Below are 21,814 nucleotides of genomic sequence, written 5' to 3'. Positions count from 1 at the left end.
AAAACGAGTTCACTAAATCAGTTCTATGAGGGAGTTTGTAAGATTTCTACTTATTGGGTGAATATTGGGCCTTCCCTGGTGGCTCAGAGGTTAAAGCGTCTGCCTCCAATGCGGGAGACCTGGGTTCGATCCCTGGGTTGGGAAGATCCCCTGGAGAAGGAAATGGTAACCCACTCCAGTATTCTTGCTTGGAGATCCCATGGACAAAGGAGCCTGGTGGGCTACAGTCCATAGGGTCGCAAAGAGTAGGACACGACTGAGCAACTTCACTTCACTTCACTTCACTTCATTTACAAATTGAAACTAGCCTCTAGCTAATAGCAATATTCTTATTTAAAAAATAGACTTTTTCATATATATGTTCCAATGGGGAAAATTTATTATCAACTCTAAATTTCTCTTCATGGAAATTCATCTTCATGGTATCTATACAGAGCCTGAGATTTTGAATACTGCAATGACAGAACATCACAGGTTAGACTTTACTTGTGGATGGTCATTGTGCTTTTGATTTTGAGCAAATATATTGATTGAGAGCCTCGTATTTACAAGATGTGTACATGCTAAGTCACTTCAGTCGTGTCCAACTCTTTGTGACCCCGTGGACTGCAGACTGCCAGGCTCTTTTGTCCATGGGGTTTTCCAGGCAAGAATACTGGAGTGGGTTGCCATTTCCTTCTCCAGGGGAACCTCTTGACCCAGGGTCTGAACCTTCATCTCCTGTGTTTCCTACATTGGCAGGTGATTCTTTATCACCAGGCCACCTGGGAAACCCATTGGAGAACCATTTAATTATTTTTAATGAGAAAAGTCAGAATGATATTCTAAAAGTAATATTTCTGAAGAATATTTGTGAACATGGAAAATTCTCTTGATGCAATTTTAGGTGTTCACATAATTATATATGCAATATAATCTTAATTTTAAATATCATATGTACATATTCTGACATACAGAAAAAAAAATTGGAAAGAAAGAAATACATCAAAATGCCAATGATAGGATTTCAACTTCATTAGTCACTAGGAAAATATAAATTAAAACCATAATATGACAACATTTTATCCACCAAAATTGCTGAAATGAAAAAGAAAGAAAACACCAAGTTATGGTGAAGATGTGGAGCAACTAGAAGTCTCATGCTCTGCTAGTAGGAGCGTAAATTGGTACAACAACTTTGAAAAATCATTTGGTGGTAAAAACTTAACTGAACATATATATTCTGTACATATCCTATGACTCAGCAAATCTACTCAATATGTAACATAAGTGCAGATATATGTTTACCACAAAACATGCAGAAATGTTCATATTGGAAATATTTGTAATTGCTCCAAACTGGTGGTATATTCACAGCTATGAGAATGAATGAGCTATAGCTACACAAATTGATATGTATAAATTTTACAAATCTGTTTTCTTAATGTTGAGAGAAAGATGTTCTATAGATGAAAAGCACACAAAGCTCACTTATGGTAATAGACATCAGGATAAGGGTATTTATCTTCGGTGGAGGGTTGTGACAAAAAGGGAGCATGAAATGGGCAGGATTCTGAGATACTTGTAATATTATATTTCTTGATTTGGGAGTTGGAAGTTGATTACACAGATGTATTTGTGAAAACTTACTTATCTAAAAACAAATGCCTTTTGAAATTTTCTTAAGACTTTTTATGAAACAATTTAAGATCTCCAAAAAAGAAAGAAAAATTAATGGCTTTTATTCTCAATAGTGGGATATGGGAAAATTTTAGATTATCATTTATACCTTCCACTACTTTCCACATTTTTTATATATGAATACATAGTACTCATAATTAGAAAAAAATGTATTCAAAGGAATCTTTTCCTATGTGGTTTCTTGAGAGGTGTTAATTATTATGATAATATCTTAAATTCCATGAAAAAAATTTCAAATTAAAAATAAATCTTTCATATCTACTCTCCTACAGTCCTACCAGGTGCTCAGGGCAACCTGTATTATTTGCTACTTTAATTAGAATCTCTGGGTCTGATTCAGGAACTGAATATTTTTCAACATTCCCAGGTTATTCTTATTCACAATTGATTTTGAGAAATAGGTAGTTCATACTGTTGCAAAGAGTGGTGTCTTACAAAAGAAGAGCAATGTGGGGAGAAATTTATTCTCCCTGCTGCTCAAAGTCATTTCCTTGGCCAAAGAAGTCATTATGTAAAAACTTAAAAATATTTTTACTTCTGCATTGCATAAGCAAATTATGAGGTGTTAGAGGAAACCATGCTCTAACAAAGGGCTGCTCTATTCTTATCTAGTGAGACTTCATAATAATACTGAAAATGGTAAATGGTGATGCAAGTCATTTGTCCAATCTTGCCCCATTTGTGATTTATGTGAAGTTATGTTAAGGTAATCCCCGTTACTGCATTGACCTTAAAGAGTATTCATATAAAACATTTGTTTTAATTGGGATTCTCATTAAAGACACTATTGAACAATATTTATTGAGTATTCATCATATACTAGATATTGAGAAATAGAGCAAATGTCAAATAACATGGCTATTTCCCTTTACTGAACTCCACTGCGTGGAAGATAGTATGGTTTGTGATGGCAGAGAAAGTCAGAGGCAAGAATGTCTAACCATGGGTTCTTGTGGAAAGGAAAATGTAATTAGGTTGATATTTTTCATCTTAAATAGTTCATAATTATAAAGCTTAGCAAAATTTGCCTTACTCTCACATCATAGTTTCCAGAATAATCCATAGTACATAATTGTGAAATCACTTTCAAATGAGAATCTTTACTGTTTTCTTTTAATCAATGCCACCTGCCTTCCTATTAATAACCATAGCTGTTTATACTATAATTTTTTCCACTTTGTGCTTATGTAAAAAGGCTTTCATTTCAGAGATAGGTGAAAACACTTTGAAAGGGTTTTTAAGAGTATCAAAGTATCAAAACACTTTGAAAGGGTTTTTAAGAGTATCTTCATAAGCTACTTTCTGAACTTAAACTATGTTATAGCAAACTGTTCCCCAAACAATATTAATCATAAATATCTTGAATCTATTTTTGAATAAAATACGGTTCTGCTTCAAAATCCAAACAGAAATCACAAAAAAGATAAGCATTTCATCTGATTCCAATTATGAAATCTTTTCTTCTAGGTCCTGCTTGAAGAATCTTGAATGTGTTCAGTTAAGGTTTCTCAATTATTTTTATGGGTGTTGATTGTGATGTCACAGATACCAAAACTGAAGAAAGTAGCTAGGTAGGCAGAGATTAAAATATATTTTCTGTAGGTAGGCAACTTCACCTACAGAGAAGTCATCTTTTTACTATGTGTGCATAAATAAGTACAGCATGGAGTAACCCTAGAAAATAAAGAATTTCACTGTCTTATTTGATAGCTGCAAGAAATGAACCCTAGAGATGATAGAGGCCATATATTTATGTATCTATCAAGTAGAGATAGCCATTTAGCAGCAGTTGTTTCTGTTAAAAAAAGATGAAAAAGAAAAAAGGTTCTAACAGAGTACATCATGAGAAACTCTGGGCTGGAGGAAGCACAAGCTGAAATCAAGATTGCTGGGAGAAATATCAATAACCTCAGGTATGCAGATGACACCACCGTTATGGCAGAAAGTGAAAACGAGCTAAAGAGCCTCTTGATGAAAGTGAAAGAAGAGAGTGAAAAAGTTGGCTTAAAGCTCAACATTCAGAAAACTAAGATCATGGCATCTGGTCCCATCACTTCATGGCAAATAGATGGGGAAACAGTGGAAACAGTGGCTGACTTTATTTTTCTGGGCTCCAAAATCACTGCAGATGGTGATTGCAGCCATGAAATTAAAAGACTCTTGCTCCTTGGAAGGCAAGTTATGACCAACCTAGACAGCATATTAAAAAGCAGAGACATTACTTTGTCAACAAAGGTCCGTCTAGTCAAGGCTATGTTTTTTCCAGTAGTCATGTATGGATGTGAGATTTGGACTATAAAGAAAGCTGAGCACCGAGGAATTGATGCTTTTGAACTGTGGTGTTGGAGAAGACTCTTGAGAGTCCCTTGGACTGCAAGGAGATACAACCAGTCCATCCTAAAGGAGATCAGTCCTGGGTGGTCATTGGAAGGACTGATGTTGAAGCTGAAACTGCAATACTTTGGCCACCTGATGCAGAGAGCTGACTCATTTGAAAAGGTCCTGATGCTGGGAAAGATTGAGGGCAGGAGGAGAAGGGGACGACAGAGGATGAGATGGATGGATGGCATCACCGACTCAATGAACATGGGTTTGGGTGGCCTCTGGGAGTTGGTGATGGACAGGGAGGCCTGGAGTGCTGCAGTTCATGGGGTTGCAAAGAGTCGGACACGACTTGAGTGACTGAACAGAACTGAATTGAATCCTAGTCTGTTGCTTTTATAATCCCACAGAAGAGCTTCAACTTTGTCAAACACATTGTCCTATGATAATACAAGAAACAATAACATTTATTTTAATATTTATCATTTTTATCTGTAAAACCTTCTGATAAGAATCTAAGAAGTAAATATGGCTTCCTTAGATGTAAGTTGTGTTTTACCTAAACTGAACTTCTAGCAGCCCTCCTCAGTGTCTTTGATCATGCTTTATACTATCTCCGTTTTTCATCTGGATACCTACTAGTTCTCACTTTTTATTATAAACCATTAAGTTAAAGCCTACTTTATTGTTACATTATGGGACAGAGTATAGAGTCAGGGCATGTTTGCATAATATATGCCTTTGCCTAATACTTACAGAGATGAATAACAAAGACATCAAGAACAAAAATGGAGATAAAACTTTATCTTTAGGAATCCAAGGGGCCTGACCACAAAGTCTTATTACAAGTTCACCAGATGTAATACATTTGGGTGAAGACAAATGAGGACACTAAGGTTTGAATCAGTGAGTGAGTCAGTTCCAGTGATGAAAGAGAGCCATGGGAGGAAAAGAAAGAAATGGCCCATTTGAGACTCATTCTTTCTCCACAGAACTAGAGAGAAGCAGGTCTAATGGAAAAATCACATTACACTACAATTTTAACCCCTAGACAGATTTTAAACAGGAATATTGTGCATGGTTGGAGGGCTTAAAGAGAGCTTATAAATAATTCTTGGTGGCGGTAGGCTTGCAGCTACTTGGTGAAATCTATAAAAGACTAGTTGGGAGATTAACCTGGGGAGCAAGTAAATACTAGATGCATGCACGCTCAATTGTGTCTGACTCTTTGTGATCCCATGAACTGTAGCTCACCAGGCTCCTCTGTTCATGAGATTATCCCAGCAAGAATACTGGAGTGGGTTGCCATTTCCTCCTCCAGGGGATCTTCCTGACCCAGGGATGAAACCTGCATCTCCTTCATTTGTAGGCGGATTCTTTACCACTGAACCACCAGGGAAGCCCCTAAATACTAGGTAGTCTTTCCCTAAAAATAATGGAAAGCTCCCAGAGAAAACTACTTTAAATTTCATAGAAGTAGGCAAATACAACCCACCTGGATTGGCTACCAGTTTCTCTAGTTTACTCGTCCTGCAGCCCCTAATAACTGAATTACTAGTTAAAAGCTATTGGCTTATTCACTAGGCTTTCAGTTCAAAGTCTAAGGGAATAAATAAGCCATAGTCAGGTAAACTAGGACTAGAATCTTATGGAAGTTCAATTGACAGAACAAGCAGCACATCTATCAAGGGGTAAAATATCAGGATGGCCTCAGACTTACTAGCTTCATTAGAAGTAAAAAATTATGGAATAACAGTGAAAAGTTTTGAGGAAAATGAATATTGTTAATCTTCAAGGAAGGAGTTCAAAGCTTCTCTTCATTACTTCTTCCACTTCAGGAAAGAGAATTGATCCCAGTTAGATCCTGCAGCAACACGTAGCCTAGGCTTGCTAACAGGGAGAGTTCTTGTGTATGAAAATTAAGAGATCATTGCAAGTGGATATGCTTCTCTCTTCTATGTTTCTCCTTCATAATGCTGCAGTGTTAAGGACCAAGAATCTTGACTCAACATTATGGAAGGCAAATAATTCTAGCTCAGCATTCAGAATTAAGGAAAACTCATTATTTGTATTTCTTGTTAACACTGCACCTGGTGCTGGTATATGTATATTTTATCAACCTGGAGAGAAGAAGTAGGGCCTACATTAGCCTGATTTTGTTAAAAACTATTTAAGCCTAATTTATTTATAGCCTAGGAATAGTTCACATGATAAGAACAAGATAATCAGAAAGAAGAGGTAAACTGAGTTTAGAATTCTCATCAGCAGCAAATTATCATTAGACAAAGAAAGAATGTCTTCAAAGAGCTGAGGGAAATTAAGCTAGAATTCCACACTCAATTAAAAGAATCATTCCAGAGTAAGTGCTAAATAAATCATTGTTTTCAAACACAGAGCCTTCTCGAAAGTCTATGACTCAGAGTCTTACATAAAAACATACTAAAATTGAACCTAAAGAGAAGCAGTAGGACCTACAATGAATTCAGAAATTGATAATACATATTAGAATAAGCAATTACATAGGATCTTAGCTCCCTAGCGAGGGATAGAATCCACACTCTGTGTATTGGAAGTCGAGGTCTTAACCAGTGGACTGCTAGGGAAGTCCCTATGTGGGCATTTTAAAAGAATCTATTTAATAAAACCAAGAAACATTGGTAAATGAGGATAAAATTTACTAAGGACTTACTTGAGAGGATAGGAAAACTGAATAATTTTATAGTTTGCTATAGGAATTTATATATAAATATATATAAAACACAGTCAAAAACCAAATGAAGGAAGTAGTATTAATATCAAACAAAAGTGATTTATAGGCAGTAAAAATGAAAAATTATTAATGTCATAAATATATCACAAATTTAAAATCAAGAAAAAATGAGACCCACAATGAGAAAACAAATCAATAGACCAATTGAACAATGGTCATAGAAAGTAATTAATAGAAGAAAACAAATGACCAAGAAACATGAAAATATAGCTAATTGCATTAATAATCAGGTAAGTGAAAATAATAAACTATGAAATATATTTTGACTTTGGATTGAAAGTGAAAGTCTTTTAGTCTTGTCTGACTCTGCAACCCTGTGGATGGTGTCCTGTCCATGGAATTCTCCATGCCAGAATACTGAGTGTGTAGCCATTCCCTGCTCCAGGGGATCTTCCCAACCCAGGGATTAAACCCAGGTCTCCCATACTGCAGGCAGATTCTTTTTTTTTTCCCAATATAAATTTATTTATTTTAATTGGAGGCTAATTACTTTACAGTGTTGTATTGGTTTTGCCATACATTGACATGAATCTGCCACCGGTGTACATGTGTTCCCCATCCTGAACCCCCCTCCCACCTCCCTCCCCATCCCATCCCTCTGGGTCATTCCGGTTCACCAGCCCCGAGCATCCTGTATCATGCATCAAACCTGGCCTGGCGATTTGTTTCACATATGATATTTTACATGTTTCAATGTCATTCTCCCAAATCATCCCACCCTCTCCCTCTCCCACAGAGTCCAAAAGACTGTTCTATACATCTGTGTCTCTTTTGTTGTCTCACATACAGGGTTATCGTTACCATCTTTCTAAATTCCATATATATGTGTTATTTTACTGTATATGGTGTTTTTCTTTCTGGCTTACTTCACTTTGTATAATAGGCTCCAGTTTCATCTACCTCATTAGAACTGATTCAAATGTATTCTTTTCAATGGCTGAGTAATACTCCATTGTGTATATGTACCACAACTTTCTTATCCATTTATATGCTGATGGATATATTTTGACTTTGGAAGCAACCTAGATTGCTTCCATGCTTCCATGGAAGCTTCCATGGAAGCATGGTTGCTTCCATGTCCTGGCTATTATAAAGAGTGCTGCGATGAATACTGGGGTACACATGTCTCTTTCAGTTCTGGTTTCCTCGGTGTGTATGCCCAGCAGTGGGATTGTTGGGTCATATGGCAGTTCTATTTCCAGTTTTTTAAGGAATCTCCACACTGTTCTCCATAGTGGCTGTACTAGTTTGCATTCCCACCAACAGTGTTCCCTTTTCTCCACACCCTCTCCAGCATTTATTACTTGTAGACTTTTGGATAGCAGCCATTCTGACTTGCATGAAATCATACCTCATTGTGGTTTTGATTTGCATTTCTCTGATAATGAGTGATGTTGAACATCTTTTCATGTATTTGTTAGCCATCTGTATGTCTTCTTTGGAGAAATGTCTGTTTAGTTCTTTGGCCCATTTTTTTGATTGGGTCATTTATTTTCCTGAAATTGAGCTGCAGGTGTTGCTTGTATATTTTTGAGATTAATTCTTTGTCCACTGCTTCATTTGCTATTATTTTCTCCCATTCTGAAGGCTGTCTTTTCACCGTGCTTACAGTTTCATTTGTTGTGCAGAAGCTCTTAATTTTAATTAGGTCCCATTTGTTTATTTTTGCTTTTATTTCCAATCTTCTGGGAGGTGGGTCATAGAGGATCCTGCTGTGATTTATGTCGGAGAGTGTTTTGCCTAATGTTCTCCTCTAGGAGTTTAATAGTTTCTGGTCTTATGTTTAGATCTCTAATCCATTTTGAGTTTATTTTTGTGTATGGTGTTAGAAAGTGTTCTAGTTTCATACTTTTACAAGTGGTTGACCAGTTTTACCAGCACCACTTGTTAAAGAGATTGTCTTTAATCCATTGTATATTCTTGCCTCCTTTGTCAAAGATAAGGTATCCATAGGTGTGTGGATTTATCTCTGGGCTTTCTATTTTGTTCCATTGATCTATATTTCTGTCTTTGTGCCAGTACCATGCTGTCTTGATGACTGTGGCTTTGTAGTAGAGCCTGAAGTCAGGCAGGTTGATTCCTCCAGTTCCATTCTTCTTTCTCAAGATTGCTTTGGCTATTCAAGGTTTTTTGTATTTCCATACAAATTGTGAAATTATTTGTTGTAGCTCTGTGAAAAATGCCATTGGTAGCTTGATAAGGATTGCATTGAATCTATAAATTGCTTTGGGTAGTATACTCATTTTCACTATATTGATTCTTCTGATCCATGAATATGGTATATTTCTCCATCTATTAGTGCCCTCTTTGATTTCTTTCCCCAGTGTTTTATAGTTTTCTATATATAGGTCTTTAGTTTCTTTAGGTAGATATATTCCTAAGTATATTATTCTTTTCATTGCAATGGTGAATGGAATTGTTTCCTTACTTTCTCTTTCTGTTTTCTCATTATTAGTGTATAGGAATGCAAGGGATTTCTGTGTGTTGATTTTATATCCTGAAACTTTACTATATTCATTGATTAGCTCTAGTTATTTTCTGGTGGAGTCTTTAGGGTTTTCTATGTAGAGGATCATGTCATCTGCAGGCAGATTCTCTACTGTCTGAACCATTTTGGATTAGTACAGATTAAAATACTATGGATAAAATCCATTATTAGTGAACATGTAGGAAATAATCACTCCCATGTTTTACTGGTGGAAGTTAGTTACTTAGGTAGTTCTTTTTGTAAGTAATCTGGTATTTATTAATATAAAAAATTGTACATTGAACAAATTATTTGATCCAGGGTATAACAACACTTCTAGAAGTTTAATCTAAGGAGATAATTAAAAATATATTCTTCACATTGTTTATGATACCACTTTGAGAATGCAAAGCAATAATTTTAAAGATGACAAGGCAGGACAGAAACAGGGATACTCTTTGGCATCCTTTGCTGTTTTTTTTTTTTTTTTTTATCTGAGAGATTTTTTTAAACCACTTTAGCCACTGCACTATAGAACATAGAAACAAACTTTTCCTTTTAAATTGAGAACATAATTTTATTGTCATAAATTAGGAGTGACCTCAATAAACAGGCAACCAGACATACTACCTAATAATCGTCAGAAGGATGGACCTGAAATCAGTTGCCCTAGCCAAAGCCATCCTTCTTGGCAGACATTCTCCATTACATCAACATATTAAGATACCTGAGGTTAATTTATTTTGAAGGATTTCATTAGATAGCTATGGTTTTAACACCTTCCCTGAAAGTGCCTAGGCTAGATAGTCACTGGGCCTTTTTCTATGGTAGAGTCACAAAAGCAGATGTCTGCAAATGCTGGAGAGGTAAAGTAATTTAGTAGAGTAGTTTGGGTGAGAAATGTAGTCAGCTGGGGAGCATAGGCTTCTTTGAGGATAATCTCAATTTTTAGCGGATAGGCAATTTGGTGGATGTTTTCAATGGTTTCACTCAATGAGTAGGTTCAATGTTTGCAGGGATCCTATGGCAGTGGACAGTGAAAGCTATTAAACTGGGACATTCCATTTAATTTTTTATATCACCAGGTCTCTTGCTCATTTCTATGAAAGCAGTTATATTTTCAGAAATACTGTATCAGGTTTTGCAGAAATGCTGTTATCAGCTGAGATTGGCTTGCAATCCTCTAGGACCTCTCTCTCAGTTATTTCCCCACAAAACTAGTACTGTATTTTATGTACCTATGCTACCATATAGGATTTTACTGACTAGCCCAGAATAGTACTTTCCCCCACAGGATCTGTTCGAGTCTGTGAGGTGCGTTCCATCATCTTTTTCAAGAATCAATATTATTCAGGGTAAGTAATCTCCATTTCCTGTCATCACCTTTTCAGTAATCGAAGGGCATTTTGACTGAATTGGTGGAGAAAGATAAAACAGAATATACTGTAGTTCAAAGGTGCTGATTTGTGGGACAGATGAGAGCTGTATAAGAATTGAAATAGTCCCAGAAGATATTCCAAACAACAGCAACAAAGGTGTCTCTTTGGACTTGAATGAAATCAACTTTTCTAACCTCAAAGTTGCTTCTCTCTTCATGTTTCATATCCCAGTGAGTAGGATTAACACCTATCCAGTTTTTCAAGCCAGGACACAAGCATGTCCTTGATTTCTATTCCTTCCCAACTACTTCTAACAGCTCCCACCTTGTCCTGTCAATTTTATCTCAAGTGACTCTAATTCATCTACTGCCTTGATACTAGTATTTTAAAAGGCCCCTAATTATTCTCCTTTGATCCATTCTTGTCCCCTGTAATTTGCTTCCTACACTGAAGCCAAAGTGACCTTTTCAAGATGCAAATCTGATTACCTTGCTTGACCACTTAAATCTTTTCAGTTGTCTTCAGGTAAAGGTTTCATGGCTTAATATGGAAGTATTAAGGCTTATAAAGCTCATTAGGATGATGTCTACCTACCTTTCAATTTCATATTTTGCCACTACTCTTTGGACCATTCTGAATTATATTCAGTTTTTCCAATGATGCCGTTCTCTTTCCCTAACCTTTAGTTCTTTGAACAAATTCTTCCCTCTGGAATCCTCTTCCACCTGCTCTTTACCTGGCTAATTTATGAAAACATTTCAGGTCTTATTGGGGTATCAGTTTGTGTAGTGTGACTTCTCCAATCTCTAATCCTAGTTCTGATGCCCTCTCTGTTGTATTAACTCCATAGTACTTATACAAAACCGTACAGGTGGCGCTAGTGGTAAAGAACCCGCCTGCCAATGCAGGAGACATGAGACATGGGTTCCCTGGGTTAGGAAGATCCCCTGGAGAAGGGCATGGCAACCCACTCCAGTATTCTTGCCTGGAGAATCCCATGGACAGAGGACTCTGGTGAGCTACAGTCTATAGTGTTGCAAAGAGTTGGACAAGATGAAGCGACTTAACATGGACACACAGGCAAAATTCCAGTGCATTAGATGATAAATTCCTGAAGACTGATTTATTTGTTTAGATATTTAATACAAGGATAGGTAAATAATATGCCTAAATATTCACTAAATGCTAAACAGTCACTAACTGATGAACTAAGATAGATCTTGGCTAGATATATTTACTATGAGTCTAGACTAGCTAGGACCAGACTATGCCAAACTGAGGCTGTTATTGGCTAATATTAATATAAACAACCTTTTACATGTATTAAGAGATTAGAATGCTTTCAGCAGTTAGCACTGCTAAATATATATTTGAACAAATACCAAATAAGCATTAACAGCAAAGTTCCTTTCAGTAAACAGATGCCATTCATATTGTTATGAACACTTACCAAGTGCCAGCAATGTGTGAACCTCTAGGCAGAATGTTGTGTTAGACGAAGTTTCTGCTTGGGAACTAAACTTGACAGACAGACAGTGTGCAAATATAGTACAGGCCTAGGTTATACTCAACAGAAGGAGGAGTGATAAGACTCTTCAATCTGCATGTAAGCTTTTTTCCCAATAGGATATGACATTTAATATTTTAGAGAAGAAAGTTTAGAAATCTGTCTCACTTAGAATTTGAGGTATCAATAGCCTGGGCTATTGATGCAGACAGGTTTAAGTCCAAAACTGACTCTTCCATTTACCACTTAGAAGAGGTCCTTAGTGGTACTGAACCTCAGTTTTAAGTATTTATAAGATACTGCTAAGTCACTTCAGTCATGTCCGACTCTGCGCAACCCCATAGACGGCAGCCCACCAGGCTCTGCTGTCCCTGGGATTCTCCAGGCAAGAACACTGGAGTGGGTTGCCATTTCCTTCTCCAGTGCATGAAAGTGAAAAGTAAAAGTGAAGTCGCTCAGTCATGTCTGACTCTTCGAGACCCCAAGGTCTGAAGCCTACCAGGCTCCTCCGTCCATGGGATTTTCCAGGCAAGAGTACTGGAGTGGGTTGCCACTGCCTTCTCCTATTTATAAGATAACAACAATAATAATATCTACCTCTGTGATGACTACTTTTCTTTGTCAACTTGACTGGGTTAAGGGATGTTCAGATAGTTGGTCATTATGTCTGGTTAGGTATGTGGGAGTGTTTCTGGATGAATTAGCATTTGAATCAGTAGACTGAGTAAAGCAGATTGCCTTCTCCAATGTGAGTGAGCATTACCTGATCCACTGAGAGCCTGAAGAGAACAAAAAGGAGGAGGAAGGGCTAATGTGCTCTTTTTTCTTGATTTGAGATACCCATATTCTCCTTCTTTTGGACATTGAAATTTCTGGTTCTTGGGCATTTGAGCTCCAGGACTTACATCAGCAATTCCTCTGGCCTTGGCTGGATTATACCACCAGCTTTCCTGGTTCTCCAGCTTGAAGATGGCATACTGCAGAACTTCTCAGCCCCCATAATCATGTGAGCAAATTCTCATTAAAGATCTCCTCTCACATATCCATATTGGATATGTTGGTTCCGTTTCTCTGGAGAACCCTGACAAATAGTCTCATAGATTTATTATTGTGAAGATTAACTGATATTGATTATTTAAAATTCTTGGTATAGTACCTGGTACATAGAAAGTACTCTCAGTAAATGTCAGATACTAAAATTCTTTAGTCTAACATTATTATTTCACTGATGTTGAAACCAAGGCACCAAAGATGTTAAATGAAATCACCTATGGGTTCACAGCTAGTTAGTAAAAGGCACCCAAAACTACAATTAAGATCTTCTGATTCCCCATCATCTCCCTTATACCTGGTGCCCTTTACTTGATTGCTTGAATACAGTACATGAATACAAATTGAGGAAGCATCATAACCCATGGTGTGCCATGGTCAATATTCTTATAGAATATAAATATTGTTTAATTTATTGTCACTTGGCCCAACTTCTATGTTCATTATGATTATAATAAGGAGAAAATAACATGGAAAATTATATGAGCAAAGAAAATGCCATAATTGGAAGAAAAAAAATGTTAAGTTTAGCAAGAATGTTAGCTATGTAGACTTGTTATTTTGTGCTATAAATGTAGTACCAAAATGGTAATTATGTATTTGATTAAATGTAGTGAAAGTATATCTTTGATATCAAAGGAGGCAATTTGAGGGTCAAAAGGGACATTGTCCATTAATTTTATCAGCTAGTAGAGATTCATGAAAATTTGAATACTTAATCTTTTGATTTTCTAAGGCTTTTCTACTTTAAAGTATGTTTTGAAAATGTAAATACCATATATTAATAGCAATTGGGATTGGGATCTAAAAATATTTTTCTTTCTTTTTAAATTGAAGTTTAGCTGTATACAATTAAAAATGTTTCTAGCAAATGGGACACATGATAGATGGATGAGTTTGTGTAAGGAGTTGTCAATAGGATAAAGATGATTAGCAAAGCACACTTTGAAAATAATAGTTCTTGATTCTGCCAACATTCATTTATTTGTTCATTTCCCCCACAATTTATGGAACTGATAAGGACAGATACTACACTTGATCTTTAGCCCAAAGCTCAAGAGGTGATAAATTTTCTTTTTTTTTTTTTTAAGAGGTGATAAATTTTCATGACCAACTATGATTAAGATACTCATTTTAAATTTATTTTCCTGACATAAACAACTATAAAACTATAAAAATGAATAAGGTTAATGTTTTCAACATTCGCTGGACCATTGAAAAAGCAAGAGAGTTCCAGAAAAACATCTATTTCTGCTTTATTGACTATGCCAAAGCCTTTGACTGTGTGGATCACAATAAACTGTGGACAATTCTGAAAGAGATGGGAACACCAGACCACCTGACCTGCCTCTTGAGAAACCTGTATGCAGGTCAGGAAGCAACAGTTAGAACTGGACATGGAACAACAGACTGGTTCCAAATAGGAAAAGGAGTACATCAAGGCTGTATATTGTCACCCTGCTTCTTTAACTTATATGCAGAAGTACATCATAAGAAACGCTGGGCTGGAAGAAGCACAAGTTGGAATCAAGATTGCCGGGGAAATATCAATAGCAGATGACACCACCCTTATGACAGAAAGCGAAGAACTAAAGAGCCTCTTGATGAAGGTGAAAGAGGAGAGTGAAAAAGTTGGCTTAAAGCTCAACATTCAGAAAACTAAGATCATGGCATCTGGTTCCATCACTTCATGGCAAATAGATGGGGAAACAGTGAAAAGAGTGTCAGACTTTATTTTTCTGGGCTCCAAAATCACTGCAGATGGTGATTTCAGCCATGAAATGAAAAGACCCTTAACCCTTGGAAGGAAAGTTATGACCAACCTAGACAGCATATTAAAAAGCAGATACATTATTTTGTCAACAAAGGTCTGTCTAGTCAAGGCTATGGTTTTTCCAGTGGTCATGATGCATATGAGAGTTGGACTGTGAAGAAAGCTGAGCACCGAAGAATTGATGCTTTTGAACTGTGGTGTTGGAGAAGATTCTTGAGAGTCCCTTGGACTGCAACAAGATCCAACCAGTCCATCCTAGTCAAAATCAGTCCTGGGTGTTCATTGGAAGGACTGATGTTGAAGCTGAAACTCCAACATTTTGGCCACCTGATGCAAAGAGCTGACTCATTTGAAAAGACCCTGATGTTGGGAAAGATTGAAGGCAGGAGGAGAAGGGGATGACAGAGGATGAGATGGTTGGATGGCTTCACCGACTCAATGGATATGAGTTTGGGTAAATTCCAGGAGTTGGTGATGGAAAGGGAGGCCTGGCATGCTGCGGTTCATGGGGTCGCAAAGAGTCAGACATGACTGAGTGACTGAACTGAACTGAACTGAATGTTTTCAAAACTGGTAAACAGGCAGTTTACCAGTGACCCTGGGAGACCATGACCCTTGGGAGAAGGGAAAACATATGTAATGAGCTTCCTGTTTACCCCAGATTTCTGTCCTGAGGCATTTTCCTGACTGTGGTATGGGTAGAAACCAGAAGTGTGTCTCTAATGAGGCAGAGATCAGACTTAAGGGCTGCAGAAATGGCTGGAATTTGTGTAGCAGAGATTGGAAACAAGAGAGGCGAGTGTATGAGGAGTACCCAGATGTCAGCAGGTGGATTTTGGTCATGTCTTTGAATAAGCAGATCTTGTACTGGGTGAAAACCCTCAAGGGCCAGCAACTTGTGCAAAGAATTAAGAAATGAATTGTTGAAAAAAGGTCACAGAGTGCTGGGAGGTAGAGCTCTCACCCTATCCAGAGTGAAGAGAACTTACTATCTACCTTACGAATCCAGTGAGAAGTAGAGTAAGGCATTCTTTAACAGAATTGAACAGAAAGCAAGAATTTAACAGAAAGAATCCCATACCCTAAAGTGAGTGCCATGCACTAGGACCAGGAATAAAACTCATATGATTCATTCTAACAAAGTATAAATCAATAGAAATTGATTCCAAACTAAAGCTATGAAAGAAAAAATGATTTTTAATAAATGTACAGAGACCTAATAACTTGTGAAACAATATCAAGTAACATGTCAAGTTACTTATAACACATATGTGATCAGAGAGTCAGTTGGAGAGGAGATGGAAAACTGAGCAAAAACATATTTTAAGAAATAAAAGCCTAAATTTTCCTAAACTTGTCAAGAACATCAAACTAAGCATCTAGGACGTTCAGTGAATCCCAAGTAAGGTTAATACAAGGAAAGCCACACTAGTCACATAGCTTTCAGCTTTGCTGAAAATCAAAGATAAATTAACTAATAAAAAGAATTGTCCAGCGTCTTCTAAAACTTTAGTTGATTTTGACTATTAAAAATGTATACATACATATATGCTATGCTAAGTCACTTCAGTCGTGTCCGACTCTGTGCAACCCCTTGGTGTCGCACGGCAGCCCCAGTCCCCCTCCCTGGGATTCTCCAGGCAAGAACACTGAAGTGGGTTGCCATTTCCTTCTCCAGTGCATGAAAGTGAAAAGTGAAAGTGAAGTCGCTCAGTTGCCTCTGACTCCCAGCGACCCCATGGACTGCAGCCCACCAGGATCCTCCATCCATGGGATTTTTCAGGCAATCGTACTGGAGTGGGGTGCCATTGCCTTCTCCAACAAATATATATATATATATATATATATAATTATGAAGAATCTGTATATATACAGATTCTTCATAATCTTTATTCAAACAACAACAGTTTTAGGAGCTGTTAAGGCAGCATGATTGAAGTTAGTTGCTATATCTCTTCTGATGGTTGAGTGTTTTTGTTTATTCAAGCCTTCAAAATAGTCCATGTGCCACCACAAGAAAAAATAGCTATAAATATAGGTAGAGATACTGATATAAATTGAGACATTAGGACAACCATCTAAATGAGAAGATGGGAAATCACAACAAAACCAGAGTCTGAAAACAGTACACATCTCTCAAATTTATACTTAAAACTGCTTTTTATATTCCATTATTTCAGGTTATAATGCAGAGCAACCTCTTGGACACTTGGAACAAGTCTGCTTTATTTAATCTTAAGATCCAATATTCTATCAGGATTATTTTTCATCATGTGAGGACTGCCCTGTTGCTCTTATTATCATGATTATCTGGAAACAAGACTAGATCAGTGCATGGAAACTCTCAGTGGAAACCAAAGTTTCCATTTAATACTGGTTCTTGCCCTTTAAGGAGAAGGAAATGGCAACCCACTCCAGTATTCTTGCCTGGAGAATCCCAGGGACAGAGGAGCCTGGTGGGCTGCCGTCTATGGGCTCGCACAGAGTTGGGCCTGACCAAAGTGACTTAGCAGCAGCAGCAGCTTGCCCTTCAAAAACTTACAGAACTCGTAGTGGAACATTTGGACTTGCGTAATCTCTCAAAGTCCTGCAACAAAGTTTGAGCATTTCCTAAAAAAAAAAAAAAACACTTACATTACCTTGTTTCTGTGCCTGAAACCACTGTCAATTTTAAATAAAAAATAAAACAATAAAAACTACAGTATTGGTGTATTGCAATGTTGGTGTAATTAAGACAGGTAGATCATATGAACAGCATAAATAGTCCAGGAAAAACCCACATGTATAAAAATAATTTTCATAAAAAGGAGCCAAAACAATTCAATGGTGAAAGGATGATGCTGGAATTGTATAAAATAGCTGTTCTCAACCACAGGCAATTTTGCCCTCCACCCCCAACATTCCACAGTGTGTGCAGACATTTTTTATGGTCACAGTGGAGTAGGGGCACTATTGGCATCTAGTGGGTAGAGACCAGGAATGCTGCCATATATTCTGCAATGAAGAGAACAGCCTCCTACACAAAGTATTTTCTGACCTCAAATGTCAGAGATATCCGGGAATAAAGGTATGAAAAGGAAAATAATCTTCCATTCCTATCTTGAACTACGTATAAAAATAATCTGAAAAGACTCATAGGCCTAAATGTGATGGCTATATTAAAAACCATATGGAATAACACATAGGAGACTATCTCATGACATTAATACAGGCAGATTTTTCAGGATAAAAAAAGCATTAATCATTTAAAAGAAAAATCTTTGACTTAGTTTTCATGAAAATTTAAAAATTCTCCCCATCCAAAGATATTAGTAAGAAGATGAAGGCACAGATTGTGAGAAAATATTTGCGACACATATGTATAACAAAGCATAAGCCCAGATAAAAGTCAATAATGATGATAACCCGATAAAAGTGCTCAAGAACTTAAAAAAAAACTTGACAAAAGAACATACTGAAAGGACAAGAAGCATATAAAAGGTGCTTAACATAATCATCATCAGGGAAATGCAAATTAAAACCACAATGAGCTATCACTACACAACCACCTAAATAGTTAAAATTAAAAACTGATAGTATCATGACAAAGATGTCATGTTCCATAACAAATGGAATAATTGACCTTACTGGTGGGAGTGTAAAATGGCATAATCACTTGAAGATATTATTCAGTGGTATAGCACTCATTAATAAGTAATGAACTTCTGATTGTACACAAAAATAGGGATATATCTTATATTGAGTCAAAGATTATAGAAAATTACATACTGTGTAATTCCAATTACATAGTTTAAGAAAGTTCGATGTGGATAGAAATAAGAACAGTGGTTGCGAATGTGAGAGTGGGTAATGACTTGAAGTAGGAGTGACGAAATTTCTGGATTTCTGGTGGCTCAGCTGGTCAAGAATCTGCCTGCCATGCAGGAGACCTGGCTTCGACCTCTGGGTTCGGAAAATCCCCTGGAGAAGGAAATCCAATGTAGCAATGGGTAATGCTTTGAAGGAGTGAAGAAATTTCTAGAGTCATGGAAGTGCTCTGAATCTTAGTTTTTGTTGTCCTTTACATTTCTCTTTGATTCTTTTCCTTGATTGTATTACCTCATTCCTTCAGTAACAAGTTATTAAAGTTTTATTTAACAAGAAAATTCTCTCTCCCCTTGCTTTTGATAAGCTCAAATGTATAACTCTGGATATATATAAAAGTGATGTAACATGTGGCGAAGATTGCAGTGAGGGTTGCCAGACAACCTTTGCAAATGCCACTACATTATGGTGGAGATACAGGAAGAAGATTCCTTCCACCTGATTCTCAACCACAAGTTCCTGATTCCTATTAAGATGTATCGAATCTAGGTTGGTCAATTATTAGAGTATCTATTCATCCTGAACTACGCAGGCTGTATGTGCATTAAAAAGGGCCAACGTTTTTGCAGAGTTTATGACATGCTGGGAGGAGAGAACCTCTTTCCTTCTGAGATCACATGCAATGCTGACATGAGCCTGGAGCTTGGTAGAGGCAGTCATTTGAGCCTGTGGTGAATAAAGCTAACACAGAGAAACATATTGCTGAGAGAATGAGAGAGATATTTGATGACATTTTACATTGTAGACTTTTTTGTTATATGAACTATTAAATAGTGCCTACTCTTTAATTTTTTTTTTTTTTTGCATTAGCTAATGTGAGGGGCTTCTTCCATTTGCAACCAAAGGAAACCTGACTAATATAACAGGCTGCTGTTTTAAGAAGCTTCCCAACTGGAATTCTGAAAGGAGCCTGCAGGAGGTATTCAGTGACCTTACAAAGCAGTAGGAGTTTGATTGACTTTTTGGAAGAATGAAAAAACGGAACATACTCAACTCATCTTCAAATCTATTGGAGAAAAGCAGATGGATCCAGCAATATCCTATAATTGCTTACTTGGCTAAATCACTCAGGACTACAGGGATTTGCTATTTTATGAAATTAAAAGAAGGAACAATGGGAGCTATTATCTAACTTTTGAAAAAGAAAAATGCCTGCAGGTTCTTAGTGCCCAGCAGGAAAGAGGTCATAATCAGTCTATTAGTCTTGCAGTAGTTAAAAGTTGGATGCTTTGTGCATTGCTAGGGTTAGCATCAGCTATTTTCTAGCTTCCACACAAGGAGATTTCCCACATTACCTGGGAAAAGAGTTTAGGATCCCAAATGCTCATCTTTTAATTTAGGCCTCCTAATGGGAAAAATAGCTATTTCATAACAGAGATTCCAAAGAAATGTGGATCTAAAACCTCTGATTAGAGAGGTCTGAAAGACTCTAAGCTATGACAAAGGGCAGAGGCAGACATCCTGCATAGAAAACCTCATGTTAGGCCATCCTATTTTTTAGTCTTAATGAGGTAACACTCTGGTTGATGTAGGCTGCACAATGACTCAGTGGCATACTAAGTCTGAAAGGGAGATTTCAGGAGGTTGAGGGTATTGAAGGGCTCCATGGCAGGCAATCCACTAGGGTTTCCTATCCCACCATTTGCCGGATGTCCCTCAAATATCAATAACCCCCAAATATGAATGAGAAAAAATTGGAAAATAAAGAAAAAAAAGATACTCATGAATTATTGAACCACTATTGGCCACATTTTGTCATATTTCCTTCTGGCAATTTCATCTTAATATATGTTCTTCATGTAATTGTAATTACAGTATGCATACAGATTTGCATTTACTTTTTTAAACGTTATAAATATTTTCCCACTTAAAAATAATATTTGTAATAAGCATTTTTAATACAGATTTTATTTTCTTGGGCTTCAAAATCATTGCAAATGGTGACTGCAGCCATGGAAGAAAAGCTAGACCAACCTAGACAGCCTATTAAAAAGCAGAGCCATTACTTTGCCAACAAAGGTCCTTTTAGTCCAAGCTATGGTTTTTTTAATAGTCATGTATGGATGTGAGAGTTGAACTGTAAAGAAGGCTGAGTGCTGAAGAATTGATGCTTTTGAACTGTGGTGTTGGAGAACACTCTTGAGAGTCCCTTGGACTGCAAGGAGATGAAACCAGTCAATCCTAAAGGAAATCAATCCTGAATATTTATTGGAAGTACTGATGCTGAAGCTCTAATACTTTGGCCACCTGATGTGAAGAACTGACACACAGCATTAATTTAATAAATATTTATCAACTACCTGCTAGTTAAATGTTGTGTGTGTGTGTATGTTTGCTAGAGTGATTAAAAAAATGACTAGGTATAAATCTAATGTATCAATAGTCTAGGTGTTAGTAATGACTGCATGGCTGAGTGAGGACACTTGGAGATGCTACAGAAGTTGGCCTAAGGAAAGGTTATATACAGCAAGAACAACAAAGCATTTGTTACAATAACAAAGCATTTGTCAAACTGAAGTCATGCTCAAGGCAAAAGCATGCTTGAGTGATGGATGACAGCCTATCAATCAAACTAAGTCCAATGGCCAGGATAGGACAGAGAGAGACTTTCAGTCCTTTCTCTCCACATCAGACCTTCCTCTACTATCCACCCTCTTCTTAGCTCATCTACCTACTTGCTCTCTAAAAAATGAAGAGTTGCAGCCTAATTCATGATGGTCTTTTAAGGAATGAACCTATGTTCTACATCCTGTTTCTTGTTTTAAAGTGATAACAGGTCTAAACAGAGCCTGGCTAGGCAAACTAAACTCTCATTTCTACCTCTTCTGCACATGCAACTATTTGGATAAGTAAGCCTGGGTCTGATTTGCAGACCTACTCATTTCTTTTCCCTTCAGCCCTCAACCTCCTTTGTTTTTATGGTCAGCTAGAAGTGGTGAGGAGCCTGGTGGGCCGCAGTCCATGGGGTCGCTAAGAGTCGGACACGAATGAGTGACTTCAC

The sequence above is a fragment of the Bos taurus genome, chromosome 1 (assembly GCF_002263795.3).
Source record: "Bos taurus isolate L1 Dominette 01449 registration number 42190680 breed Hereford chromosome 1, ARS-UCD2.0, whole genome shotgun sequence".
NCBI lineage: Eukaryota > Metazoa > Chordata > Mammalia > Artiodactyla > Bovidae > Bos > Bos taurus.
The sequence above is the reverse complement of the archived record's forward strand: the minus strand, read 5'-3'. Positions refer to the sequence as shown.